This window comes from Mobula hypostoma, chromosome 1, assembly GCF_963921235.1.
Source record: "Mobula hypostoma chromosome 1, sMobHyp1.1, whole genome shotgun sequence".
Lineage (NCBI taxonomy): Eukaryota > Metazoa > Chordata > Chondrichthyes > Myliobatiformes > Myliobatidae > Mobula > Mobula hypostoma.
Window position 1 is genome coordinate 21511308 of NC_086097.1, and position 14022 is coordinate 21525329.

The following is a 14022-nucleotide window of genomic DNA, read 5'->3' on the forward strand; positions in this document are numbered from 1 at the left end:
TATCAGGGAAGAGGGTATACTGCATCCATACCAGAATCACCAGTCTCAAAAAGTTACCTCCCCCAGCCATCAGGCTGATTAACCCCTCCAGCACAAACCATCCCTTACCACCACTGCTTTACCACTCCTGTCAGATTCATCTAATGTACAGGTACTCCCCACCTAAAGTCATGTTATGTACATACAATCAACGTATATAAGCTAATTTTGTGTATTTATAATTATTGTCTTCTTTAGGCTTATTATGTTTTTTATGCTGCATCGGATCCGGAGTAATAATCATTTTGTTTTCTTGTGCACTTGAGTACTGAAGAACAACAATAAACTTCTTGAATCTTGAGTACAAGTATCTCGGCTATGCTGGGAGAGTTGAACTTTTGAAGAGGGGTGACATTGAAGCCGGGTCTACCCTCACAAGTGAATACAGCAGATCTTACTGAGTGGTTGTGAAGAGGTCAGGCTGGACCTTTCTGATGCAGGGTCACAACCTGAAATTCGTGGATAAAAAGGATTAGGTGTCATTATCTAAATTAGTTTGGCGTGGTATTGTGATCTGAATAGTCTGTTCCTGCACTGCACTGTTCTATGTTCTATGTTCTCAGTGCTCCCCGGTAACTTCACTCACCTCAACTTTGAACTGATTCCACAACCTACAGGCTCACTTTCAAGGACTTTACACCCTTTTTTTTACTTGCACTATTTATCTTTTGCATATTGTTTGTCTTTGTTTATGTATAATTTTTCATTCTTTTATATTTCTTGACTTTCTTGTAAATGCCTGCAAGAAAATTAATCTCAAGGTAGTATATGGTGATATGTGCCTACTTTGATAATGAATTTACTTTGACTCTGTAAGTTGGTCGATCACAGGGGTTCCCAATGTTTTTTATGCCATGGAGCCCTACCATTAACCGAGGGGTCCGTGAACTCCCGGTTGGGAACCCCTGTTCTGGCTCTTGCTCCAGATCTCAGACCTTCCCAATGGTTTTCCCATTGCTCATTTTGTAACTAATCTCAGTAAGGAAAAATACTAAATTTTCTAGTCACTATCACACTACTTTTCATGGGAGCATATTGAGCTCTGATTTGATTCAGATTCATTTATTTATCACATATGCCGTACATTGAAACATACAGTGAAATGCGTTGTTTGCATTGACAATCAATACAACTTAAAGATGTGTTGGCAAATGTCACCACATATTCCGGTGTCAAATCGCCACTCCTGGTTGGCTACCACACTGAAAACAGCGACCCACTTTTCAAAATTTGTTCATTGGCTCTCCTTCCATTTTACCTCCTGCCTTCGTTCTCCATGTAAGAACGCTGTCCAGCGTCAACTGTGCAAGGGTGGGATCTGAGTCCACAGAGACGCACTCGACAGAGAGTCCAAGGCCTGCACTCGGCACAGTTACCAGCAGGGGTCGCTGCATTGCTATCAAGAGGGACCGGTCCTAGTTTAGGAATGCAGAGCAAAATAAACAAGGTGCTAGAGGAACTCAGCACGCCAGGCAGCATCTATAAAGTGCTGCATTTTCGGGCCAAGATGCTGTATCAGGACTGAGTAATCAGGATAGGAATGGAGAGGTGTATGTCCTATCCCAGCATCCAGCTCTTTCAGTAGAGCTCGGGGACTCGGGGATCGAACCCGCCACTCTTCACATTTGCACCCTTTTACCCCTGGTTCTGGCTTTGAAATGGCACTTAAAGCTCCATCTGAGTCAAAATAATGAGTCAGGCCTTTCATTGCGAACAGGGGAATGGGACTAATGAGCTTGATGAGTGAGGATCTAACTTTGACCTGATGGGCAGAATGGCCTCCTGCGTTATAACAATTCTATGATATTCTATATGTTCCCATTGAAGGCTGTTCCTTATTCTCTGGGAGAAGCTCATTGTGAGGCTGACTCCTCTCTCCTTGGGTCGACTCGGTCGATAGTTGCCACTGCTTGGAGCTCCTTGTAAGTTTTATAAGTGTCCAGAGCAAGGCCCTAATGTTGACGGTTTGAGGATGTCTTAAACTGAGTGTTTATACTGGGTCTTTACCATTAGAAAATCCTCTTCCACTTGCTTCATTTTTGGTTAATTAGTTTTTTCCTCATTGACAACTTTATATTCAAAGTCAAGTGTATTGTCCATGTATACACAGGTGCGATTGAAAACTTTCAGCAGCAGCACACGTACAGAGCATTATGTAAGCCACGTTCACAAGAAAAACATAAATCATAGATTTTTTTTACAGGAATCAATATGATTAGAACACAAACGACAAAGTCCATTCTAGTGCAAAGTGATCAGAGTGGTCATAGTGTAATTGTGATTAGGGTTAGACCATAAGATATAGGAGAAGAATAAGCCATTCAGCCCATCGAGTCTGCTCCGCCATTCCATCATGGGTGATCCCGGATCCCACTCAACCCCACACACCTGCCTTCTTGCTGTATCCTTTGATGTCCTGACCAAACAGAATGGTTGAAGGGAAGTAGCAGTTCTGAACCTGGTGGTGTGGGTCCAAGGTTCAGTACCTCCTGCTCGGTGGTAGCTGCGATCCCATCCACAGATGGCTGTTGAGGCCAGGTCACTGGGTATATTTAGGTTGGAGGTTGATAGGTTCTTTAAGGTTGCCGGGAGAGGTAGTTAGGATAAGCTCCCATTACCTATTAAATGCTCCTAATGGTTTGCATCTGAAATAACTTCTGACAGCCCAGTCCAGCTCCTGGCCTTCGTGTGCAGCTTAGCTACTAAGCCCAGAAGAATCGTTTCTACTGACAGGAGAAGGGGCAAAGGAGGGTTACTAGTGCCTCAAACCAGTCGCTTCGGGCGGATGAGGCTCATCTAGGAGAAGGAGAACTCTGATCTCAAGCTTCCACTGCCTTGCGGCTATACCCACTCATGGGGAAGGCTTTGGGAGTAAACCCCAAGAAAAATTCGGAAACTGGAGTCCCCAGGGCAGTCCTACGTTGGGTTGACTGGCAGCTCCTGCAATGCCGCTGGTGTCAAACTGTATCAGTCTCTGCCGTTGCTTTGGATTCATCAGCTGCGTGGAGAGGGGGAGTCTGCTGCATGGGCAACAACTTGCTCTCCGTATCGTACTGCCCTTGCTTGCATATCACGTGGACAGCTAGGATGCAAATAACCCAACTCAATAGAGGGCCTTGTGATAGGTACTTTAACTTGACTAGTAAGGGCATCAAAGATTCCAGAGAGAAAGGCAGGAAAATAAGGTTGAGAATGTATAAGGTAATGACGAGCATTGATCGTGTGGATAGCCAGAGGCTTTTTCCCAGGACTGAAATGGCTAACACAAGGGGTCATAGTTTTAAGGTGCTTGGAAGTAGATACAAGGGGGGATGTCAGGGGCAAGTTTTTCACACAGAGTGGCGGGCACGTGGAATGCACTGCCAGTGAAGGTAGAGGAGGCGGATACAATAGGGTCTTTTAGGAGACTTAAATAGGTACAAGGAGCTTAGAAAAATAGAGGGCTATGTGGTAGGAAAATTCTAGGCAGTTTCTCAAGTAGGTTACATGGTCGGCACAACATTGTGGGCTGAAGGTTTCTATGTTTCTATGTATGTTTCTAATAAATCAGCCATGATGGAATGGGAAGCAGACTTAAAGTAGCCTTAGCACTCAGATCTGCAGCTGGATCTTCAACTTCCTCACAGACAGGACCGAAGCTGTAAAAATAGGGGACAAGCTCTCCTCTACAATCACTCTGAGCACTGGTGCCCCACAAGGCTGTGTACTCAGCCCCCTGCTGTACTCTCTGTACACCCATGGTTGTGTAGCCAAGTTTCCATCAAACTCAGTGTATAAGATTGCTGATGACACAACAATTGTAGGCTGTATCTCGGGCAATGATGAGATTGAGTACAGAGAGGAAATTAAAAACCTGGTGGCATGGTGCGAAGACAATAACCTACCCCTCAACATCAGCAAGATGAAGGAATTGGTTGTTGACTTCAGAAGGAGTAGCGGACCGCACGACCCAATTTACATCGGTGGTGCGCAAGTGGAACAGGTCAAAAGCTTTAAATTCCTCGGGGTCAATATCACAAATGACCTGACTCAGTCCAACCAAGCAGAGTCCACTGCTAAGAAGGCCCACCAGTGCCTTTACTTCCTGAGAAAGCTAAAGAAATTTGGCCTGTCCCCTAAAACCCTCATTAATTTTTATAGATGCACTGTAGAAAGCATTCTTCTAGGGTGCATCACAACCTGGTATGGAAGTTGTCCTGTCCAAGACCGGACACATCACACAAACCAATCTTCCGTCCATGGATTCACTTTACACCGCACGCTGTCGGAGCAGTGCTGCCAGGATAATCATGGACATGACCCACCCAGCCAACACACTTTTCGTCCCTCTTCCCTCTGGGAGAAGGCTCAAGAGCTTGAAGACTCTTTCGGCTAGATTTGGGAACAGCTTCTTTCCAACTGTAATAAGACTGCTGAACGGATCCTGACCCGGATCTGGGCCGTACCCTCCAAATATCCGGACCCGCCTCTCGGTTTTTTTTTTGCACTACCTTACTTTCCCTTTTCTATTTTCTATTTATGATTTATAATTTAAGTTTTTAATATTTACTATCGATTTGTAATTCAGGGAGCGCGAAGCGCAGAATCATATATCACTATGATGATTGTACGCTCGAGTATCAATTGTTTGGCGACAATAAAGTAAAATAAATAATGGGCCGAATGGCCTCATTCTACTCCTATATCTTCTGGTGGCCATGGAATAATGATGCACGTCGCCTTTCTACGGCAGTGCCTCCTGTTAATACTACCAATGGCGGGGCGGTATTTGCTCATTGAGAGATAATTGCTGGCTGGGGCGCTACTTCTTATTCAGACTGTGACTCCATTTTTAATCACCCCGCTACCTGTGTGTGTCAGCCACAGGCTGATGTCTGGGAGACTGAGGGGAAATGATTGATGGAAATAATGAGGATAACAAATCTGAAGTAAACCAAATGATCTAGTAGAGTTGTGGTTAGTGCAATCGCTTCACAGCGTCTGATTTCACCGATTGGGATTCTATTCCTGCTGCTGACTGTTAGGGGTTTGTACGTCCTCCCGTGACCGTGTGGGTGTCCTCTGGGTGCTCTGCTTTCCTCTCGCTTTACAAAGACCTATAGGTTAGGGTTAGTGATTTGTGGGCATGCCTTGTGATGTACTGGCACGTCCCTCCCGCTACTGTCTGCAGCCTCTCATTCTGCATTTGAATTCCAATCTATTCCCACTCGGTCTACATCTTGCACCAATTATTTTGACGTGTTTTGCAACCTGCATTGAAACAGGTGTCTTATATTTTTAGACAGCATTTAATCACACACTCCCTGGCTCCCAGACTACTTAAGCCCTTGAGGGGTAAAAGTCAGTAAAAAAAAATGATAAGGGGAGTTAAATGACTTTTATTGAAATGAACAATTTATCTTAAAGAGAGTGGAGGAGATTCCTTTAATCTCACGTCCACAGCATGAACCATCAGCGCTCTACGAAGCACATGGGGAATTTGCACCTGTAACAGTCACAGGGATAGAAAGAGAGGGAAGTATCATTATTACAAGTAAAACATTTTCAAGGCTGCAGATTAACTAACAGATCTGCTGCAAACAACCTTAATTTTTCCTGACTACCTTGAATGGCTCGAAAACTTTTCTCCTCACCCTGAACATCTCCCCTTTACCCACTCCCAAATGAGGGCCATAAATCAAGCAGTCAGCTCCCAACACTGAATTTTCTTTAATTCAGTCAGATGGACCTTGTGTCCTTCTGGATTAGCCCAGAGTCTGCGGGAGTTGAAGTTTCATCTCTGGAGCACTAGTGTGCGCACCTCCAGAGAATAGAAACCCATGGGGCACCAGCAACAGAATTAGTCTTGCTTTACTGTTCTTTGAGCACTCCTGTCTACCAATTGCAACATTAATTAAGGATGGGTGGAATGAATATTTGCATCATCTGGAGCATCAGCCAGCTGAGTAATCAGGACTTTGCTCTGGTATAAGAAGGCTGTGCTTTACCAGAATGGATATGTCGGATATACCGTAGCAGTTAGTGCAATGTGTTTACTGCTCAGGGCGTCACGTCGGAATTTGGAGTTCAAGCGTAGGAAAGTCCTCTGTGAGAAAGTTTGCATGGTCCTCCCATGTGCCTGTGGATTTCCTCTGGGAGCTTCAGTTTCCTCCCAGACTCCAAAGATGTACTGGTTAGTAGGTTAATTGATCATTGAAAATTGTCCTGTTAGTAGGGTAGGGTTAACTCGATGGGCAGTGTGGCTTGGTGGGCTGGAAGTGCCTGTTTCATGCTGAATCTCTAAGTAAAATAAATATATGGCAGGGGCTGGGGACAGCATGTTTAAAGGCATTGAAATGAACCTCCCCTCTGTGGGCTCTGTCTACACTATAGCCTGCCTCAGTTAAGCAGCTAATGTAATGAAAGACTGGACATTCTCTCTCTCTCTCCTCCCCAGTGGGCTAAAGATACACAAGTCTGTGCCACCAAGGTCTCGAACAACTTCTAACCCACTGTTATAAAACTATTGAATGGTCTGCTGGTGTGATAAGATAGATACAAACAATGCATTTCATGACGTTTGGAGGTTTCAATGTATATGTGACAAATGAAGCTCATCTTTAAACCTCTTCACCCCATGATCCACCTCGTTATGGCCTTGCACGTTATTGTCTGCCTGCACTGTACTTTTTCTGTAACTGTAACACTTTATACTGCACTCTGAAATGTTTTACCTTCTGTTACCTCAATGCACTTTTGTAATGAAATGAACTGCACAGATGTTATGCAAAATAAGTTTTACCCTGTACTTCAGTACAATAATGAGCCAATTAATCAATTTATTAATCATTCAACCTGAGCTGACACACCTACATCAACCCTGTTCCACTTTTGACCTATATTCAGTGGCCACTTTATTAGGTACACCTGTACAACTGCCCATAGTGCAAATATCTAGTTAGCCAATTATGTGGCAGGAACTCATAGCATAAAAGCATGCAGACATGGTTCAGAGGTTCAGCTGTTGTTTAGACCCAAACTTCAGGATGGGAAAGAAATATGATAGTAACATAGAAAATCTACAGCATATTACAGGCCCTTTGGCCCACAATGTCGTGTCAACCATGTAACCTACTCTAGAAACTGCCTAGAGTTTCCCTACCGCATTGCCCACTATTTTTCTAAGCTCCACATACCTATCTAAGAGTCTCTTAAAAGACCCTATTGTATCCGCCTCTACCACCTTCGCTGGCAGTGCATTCCACACACTCACCACTCTGTAAAAAAACCTTGCCTCTGACATCTACTTCTAAGCATCTTAAAACTATGCCCCCTCATGTTAGCCATTTCAGCCCTGGGAGTGCCTTCAATCCAGGCAACATCCTTGTAAGTCTCCTCTGCACTCTCTCTATAGTATCTACATCCTTCCTGTAATGAGGTGGCCAGAACTGAACACAGTACTCCGAGTGGGATCTAACTAAGGTCTTGTATAGCTGTAACACTACCTCACAGCTCTTGAACTCAATCCCAGGGTTGAAGGCCAACACACCATTTGCCTTCTTAACAATGATCTAACGCAGGGATGGCCAATCTTTGGCATTCCATGCATCAATTTTTTCACACACGAGTTCAGATGCGATTTTTTCACACACGAGTTCAATGTTAACATTTTTACACCAATTGTGGGGGTACAAGAGTTGTATGGCACATCTGAACTTGTGCATGAAAAAATTGACGCATGGAATGTGAAAGGTTGGCCACCCCTGATCTAACTGATTTTGAGCGTGGAATGACAGTTGGTGCCAGACAGGGTGGTTTACGTATCTCAAAAACTGCTGATCTCCTGGGATTTTCACGCACAACAGACACTAGTGTTTACAGAGAATGATGTGAAAAACAAAAAAAAACACCCAGTGAGTGTCACTTTGGGCAAAAATGCTTTGGTAATGAGAGAGGTCAGAGGTGAGAATGGCCAGAGTGGTCCAAGCTGACAGAACTTAAATCACCATGTGTTACAACAGTGGTGTGAGAAGAGCATCTCTGAATGAACAACATATTGAAGCTTGAAAGTGGGTGGGTTACAGCAGAGGACCATGAACATACACTCAGTGGCCACTTTATTAGCTATAGGATGTACCTGATGCCTCAGTGTATGTCAGGATGGTTAAACACCTTCCGCCCTTCTGTCTCCTCTTCAGTTCTCTGTGGTTGAAGCCAACTCCCTATCTGCTCCTTTCTCGCAGCACTGCAAATGTAGGACAATGTTAAAACCAGAGGAAAGAGATCATCAGTAGGCAAGGGGTGACAGTAGAAAGGATTCTGGAGTCAGAGAGCACTACGTCAGGGCAGCAGGCCCTTCGGCCCTTCTAGTGTAGCCAACAGAAGTATTATTTACCGTAGAATCACATAGGACTGAAGGCAAGATGTATGAGAACTCTGTTTTTTATTTATCCATTCATAGCATATCACCACTGATTGGCTAATAGGGATTCCACAAAAAGTACAGGCAGCAAGTTGCTGCCTTCACCCGTGTGGTCTTGATAACAGTGGCAAATCAGATTGGCTCCCCAGGCCATTTCACAGTGGATAGGTCTTCAGCCTGAAATATTAACCCTGCTTCTCTTCTGCAGAAGCTGCCTGTCCTGCTGATGCTCTCCAGCATTTTCAGTGATTGCTTCAGATTCCCAGCATCGGCAGGTGTTTTGATTTTAATTTCTCAGTGGGTTTAATGTTCTGTGGGTTATAGAGCACTTCACACAGAAACAGGCTCTTTGGCACCACTTAGTCCATGCGGAACTATCAACCTGCACCCAGACTGTGGCCCTCCATAACCCTTCCAGCTACAGAATGTACTTTTCCAAATTTAGAGCCTTAGAGTCGTGGAACACTACAGCACAGAAACAGGCTCTTTGTCCTGTTTAATCTGTGCCAAAATATTAATCTGCCTTGTCCCATCAACCTGCACCCAGCGCGTGGCACTTCATACCCCTCCATTTATGTCCCTGTCCAAATTTCTCTTCAATGTTGAATTCTAACCTGCATCCATCACTTCCACTGGCAGCTCTTTCCGCACTCTCACTAACCTCTGAGTCAAGTTTCCCCTCATGTTCTCCTTAAACATCTCACCTTTCATCCCTAACCCATGTCCTCCAGTTCTAGTCTCATCCAAGCTCAGTGGAAAAGGCCTAGCTAGCATTTACCTCATCTATACCCCTCATAATTTTGTACATCTCTATCAAATCTCCCCTCCTCCTCCTCCTACACTTTCCAAATCATCTTAACCTATTCAGTCCTTTCCTATACCGCGGGTGCTCAAGCCCCAGTAACATCCTTGTAAAATCTCTCTGAACTATTTCAATCTTACTGATATCTTTCCTGTAGGTTGGTGACCTTAAATACACACAATACTCTGAATTTGGCCTCACCAGTGCCTTATACATCTTCAATATTAGGAGTCAATATTAGGAGGCTATTACAGACTCCCAATGGGTTTTTACAACAACCCATTAGTTTCATGGACATCATTACTGATGATAGTTTTTTTCTTCTGGATCTATATAATTAACCAAGTCCCCAGCTGATCTCCTGATCGTTAGTGAAGGCCTCTTGATTACAAGTCCAGGGATGTAAGCATGTGTTTCTGGTGTGCTAGTTGAGAGATAATTGCTGGCTGGGACACCACTTCTTATTCTGACGGTGACTCAATTTTTTAACCTCTCCACTACCTCTGCGTGTAGGCAGATGTCTGGGAGACTGGGCGGGGGGGGGGGGAAGATAAAGGAGAAATGAACAAAGGAAATAACAAGGATAACAAATCTGAAATAAACCAAATACAATGAAAAAAGACACGGTAGCGTAGCCTTTGGTGCTTTGCTTTACACTGCTAGCTTTCACTGATCGTGGCTCAATTCTTGCTGCTGCCTGTACAAACTTTGTATGTTCTCTCCATGAGTTTCCTTCAGAAGCTCCAGTTTCCTCCCACATTCCAAAGATGTACGGATGGGGTTAGGGAGTACTGGGCAAACCATATTGGTGTTGGAAGCTTGGCGACACTTGCATAATCCTTGCTGGTTTGATTTGACACAAATGACACATTTCTCTGAATGTTTTGACGTACATATGACAAATAAAGCTAACATTTTTAAAGAATACAGCTTCTCTTCTGTAAACGTAGTACAGTCCAAGTAACGTTATTGTGTCAGTCCATTACATCAGCTCTGTACATTTACAGCATTGCCTCCAGCTTCTGTGTGTCTATAAAAAGTACCAGAAAATAGCTTCAACAAGCTTTGTTCCTCTGAACTTGCACTGCCATTTTACAAGTTACCACACAATACTCAGACCACTGTTGGCTAAGGGGTGAATGTAGTTGATCTGAGGATTTAATTGGTATTATCAATGTGAGGAGATGCTTTGAGAAGGTTAATGAATAATGTAGGTCTATTTTCCACCACGAACAAAGGGCAAGGATTAAGGAGGAAATTGGATTTTTTCTGACAGCAAAATTTGAATATGGAACAGTTTTGTCACGAATAGTCATTACAAGAGTATACTAGAAAATTTTACATGCCTTTGGAAGGACATTTGACAAGGAAGACTGAGATTTATTTGGTAACATTTCAGTTCTTCTGGTCTTAAAAAGTACTTCAACTAGTCGGTTCTTGTCAAAGAGCATCCTTTATTGCCCTTTCACTGCCTCTGCCTTGCCACACTCTTGACTGATCAGCAGTAACCCACTGGGCTGAAATTACTTCCAACTCAGTAGGTGAGACCATTAGCCATAGGGAACAGAATTAGGCCATTTGGTCCATTGAGTCTGCCTCGCCATTCCATCATGGCTGATTTATTATCCCTCTCAACCCCTTTCTCCTGCCTTCTCCCTATAACATTTGATGCCCTGACCAATCAAGAACCTATCAATCTCCAGCTTTAAATGTACCCAATGATTTGGCCTCCACAGCTGTCTGTGGCAATGATTTTCACAAATTCCTCACCCTCTGGCTAAAGAAATTCCTCCTAATCTTTGTTCTAAAGGCATGTCCCTCTATTCCAAGGCTGTGCCCTCTGGTCCTAGACTCCTCCAATATCGGAAACATCTTCTCCACGTACACTCTAGATAGGTCTTTCAGTATTCTGTAGAGTTCAATGAGATCCCTCTGCCCCTGCTAAACTCAAGTCACTACAGCCCCAGAACCATCAAATGCTTCACATAAATTAACCCTTTCATTGCCAGAATAATGCTGGTTAACCTCCTCTGGACCATCTCCAATGCCAGCACATCTTTGCTTAGGTAAGTGGCCCAAGTCTGCTCACAGTACTCCAAGTGTGGTCTGACTAATGCCTTATAAAGTTTCAGCGTTACATCCTTACTTTTATATTCCAATCATCTCAAGATGAATAGCACTGTATTTTCCTTCCTTGCCACAGTCTCAGCCTCCAAGTTAACCTTTAGAGAATCCTGCATAAGGATTTCTAAGTCACTTTCCACCTCTGGTTTCTGAATTTGCTCCCATTTAAAAAAAAATAGTCTATGAAAGTGCATTGCCATACAATTCCCTACACTGTATTCCATCTGTCACTTCTTTGCCCATTCTCTAATCTAATTCCTTCTGCACCCTTCCTGCTTTCTCAACACTACCAGCCTATCCACCTATCTTCGTTTCGTCCACAAACTTGCCCAAAACATATTGACCAAACCGATTGTCTTCAGCCCTGTTTGATAACTCTGTTTCTTTTTCCAAATTTCCAGCATTTTCTGTTTGTTTCAGATTTTCTGCATCTGTAGTATTGTTTCAGTTTTCTTCTCTTTCTTCAACACCTTTGCCAATCACTGCTGAACCCCTGATCTGTGCTCTTGTAAACTCCAGATTTGGCTCTTCAGAGCACTCTCCTAAATTTGAACCTCCACATATCTTCATCCAGCCAAATCTTTGCAGGCCCTGCCCTAATCTGCTGTGACCCATTCACCCACCACATAAGAACAGAAGAGCATACGAAATAGGAGAAGGAGTAGGCCATCTGGCCCATCGAGCTTGCTCTGCCATTCATTAAGATCATGGTTGATCTGACCACAGACATATCTTCACCTACCTGCCTTTTCCCCAAAACCCTTAGTACCCCAACTATGCAAAAATCTAACCAACCTTGTCTTAAATATATTTACTGAGGTAGCCTCCACTGCTTCATTGGGCAGAGAATTCCACAGGTTCATCACCTTCTGGGAAAAGCATTTCCTCCTCATCTCTGTCCTAAATCTACTCCCCCGAATCTTGAGGCTATGTCCCCTAGTTCTAGTCTCACCTATCGGTGGAAACAACTTTCCTGCCTCTGTCTTATCTATCTCTTTCATAATTTTATATGTTTCTATAAGTTCTCTCATTATTCTGAATCCCAGTGGGTACAGTCCCAGGGGACTAAATCTCTCCTCAAAGTCTAACCCCCCAATCTCTGGAATTAACCTGGTGAACCTCCTCTGCACCGCCTCCAAAGCCAGTACATCCTTCCTCAAGTATGGAGACCAGAACTGCACACAGTACTCCAGGTGCGGCTCCACCGGTACCCTGTACAGTTGCAGCGTAGCCTCCCTGCTCTTAAATTCAATCCCTCTCGCAATGAAGGCCAACATTCTGTTTAGCCTGCTGTACATGCAAACCAACCTTTTGTGATTCATGCACAAGGACTCCCAAATCCCTCTGCACAGCAGCATGCTGCAATTTTTTTTACCATTTAAATAGCTCCCCTTTCTCCTGAATCATATCAACTCAGAACTTAAAAAAATTTTATCTTTATTTTCAAAGTCCTCCATTGCCCTACCCCTCCCCATATCTGTAACCTCTTTCAACTCTGCAGCCCTTCTGAGATCTTAATGCTCCTTTAAGTTGGATCCTGCATCATCCTCAATCACCTTATCTACCTCCATTAGTTGTCAAGACTTTAAACAGTGCAATTTCTTCTCTGAAGTTCTCCACCTTTTTGAGAAAGGGCGTAGGAGCCCTTTCCGGTCTTTTGGCTGATACATGTCGTTTAAACACTTCTAAACTAGGCTAATTGACTAGTTATCACCTTACTGTTTCTTGTGTTTAGACTGTATGATTTGGCTGCTGTGATTGCCCAAGGGTGACCTGCAGGCTAGCAAAGGGAAGAGCCCCTTACACCTCCTTTGCTAGAGGTGGATATCCACCCTGCCACCCAAGAGGAATAATGTCAAATATTAATCTAGAATTGAAGCATACTCAGTAAAACTAAATACTTTGCTCTGGCCTAGACTATGTCCAGTGCTCGGTTAGCAGAGCAGTGTACAACCCAAGCCAACTGAGTGTAATGAGGGTCTTGATGTTGGGAGCATTGGTCAGGGAGAGAACACTAACATTGGTTCACTTGTTGTTCCAGAGGACCAAGTGGAAATAACATGCCAACTATCTCTCTGGTGCCTTGAGCTGCCTGCTATAGGAAATCCATAACAATACCAGGAGCTGCATTGCCTCCATTCACCACAGTAAAATTGCTTGACTCCATCTTTGCTTCTGCTGCCAATCCCTTTGATAAATCTGGACTTGATTATGCCTGACTCATTGAACTTCTTTGCTTTAAAGTGGAGATCATCCAAAACTCTGCTATCTATGGCACAAGTCAAACTCTTCCCCTCCTGTGTGCACTGCCGTATCTTGGCTTTCAGTAAACCACGCCTTGGATTTGAGATTATCACTGCTGACTTCAAATCCCCCTGGGGCCTTGTTCCTCTCTGCTCTGTAATCTCCATGTCATACAGTCTCAGAAAAGTTCTGTCATGTGGTCCCTGAAGAGTTTTTGTTTCACTACCATGAATTCAGTCACCCCATTAGCCATGCCTTCAAACTGCCAAATTCATGAGTCCCTATTGTATCTCTGCTTTCCTTTCTCCTTCAAAAGGCTCAGTGACATCTCCTCTCCAGTCATACTTGCTTTCAGAGCTCCTTCTGTGTCTTAAAGTCAAATTTAGTTTCATAACTCTCCCATGAAGCTCCT

The 14022-nt window shown here is 43.8% G+C and overlaps 1 protein-coding gene across 2 annotated transcripts in view; it reads left to right on the forward strand.

Annotated features, from left to right (window-relative positions):
- Window positions 1–14022, forward strand: part of adck1 (aarF domain containing kinase 1) — a 751432-nt gene that overhangs the window by 241454 nt on the left and 495956 nt on the right. The gene's annotated exons all lie outside the window — the stretch shown is intronic.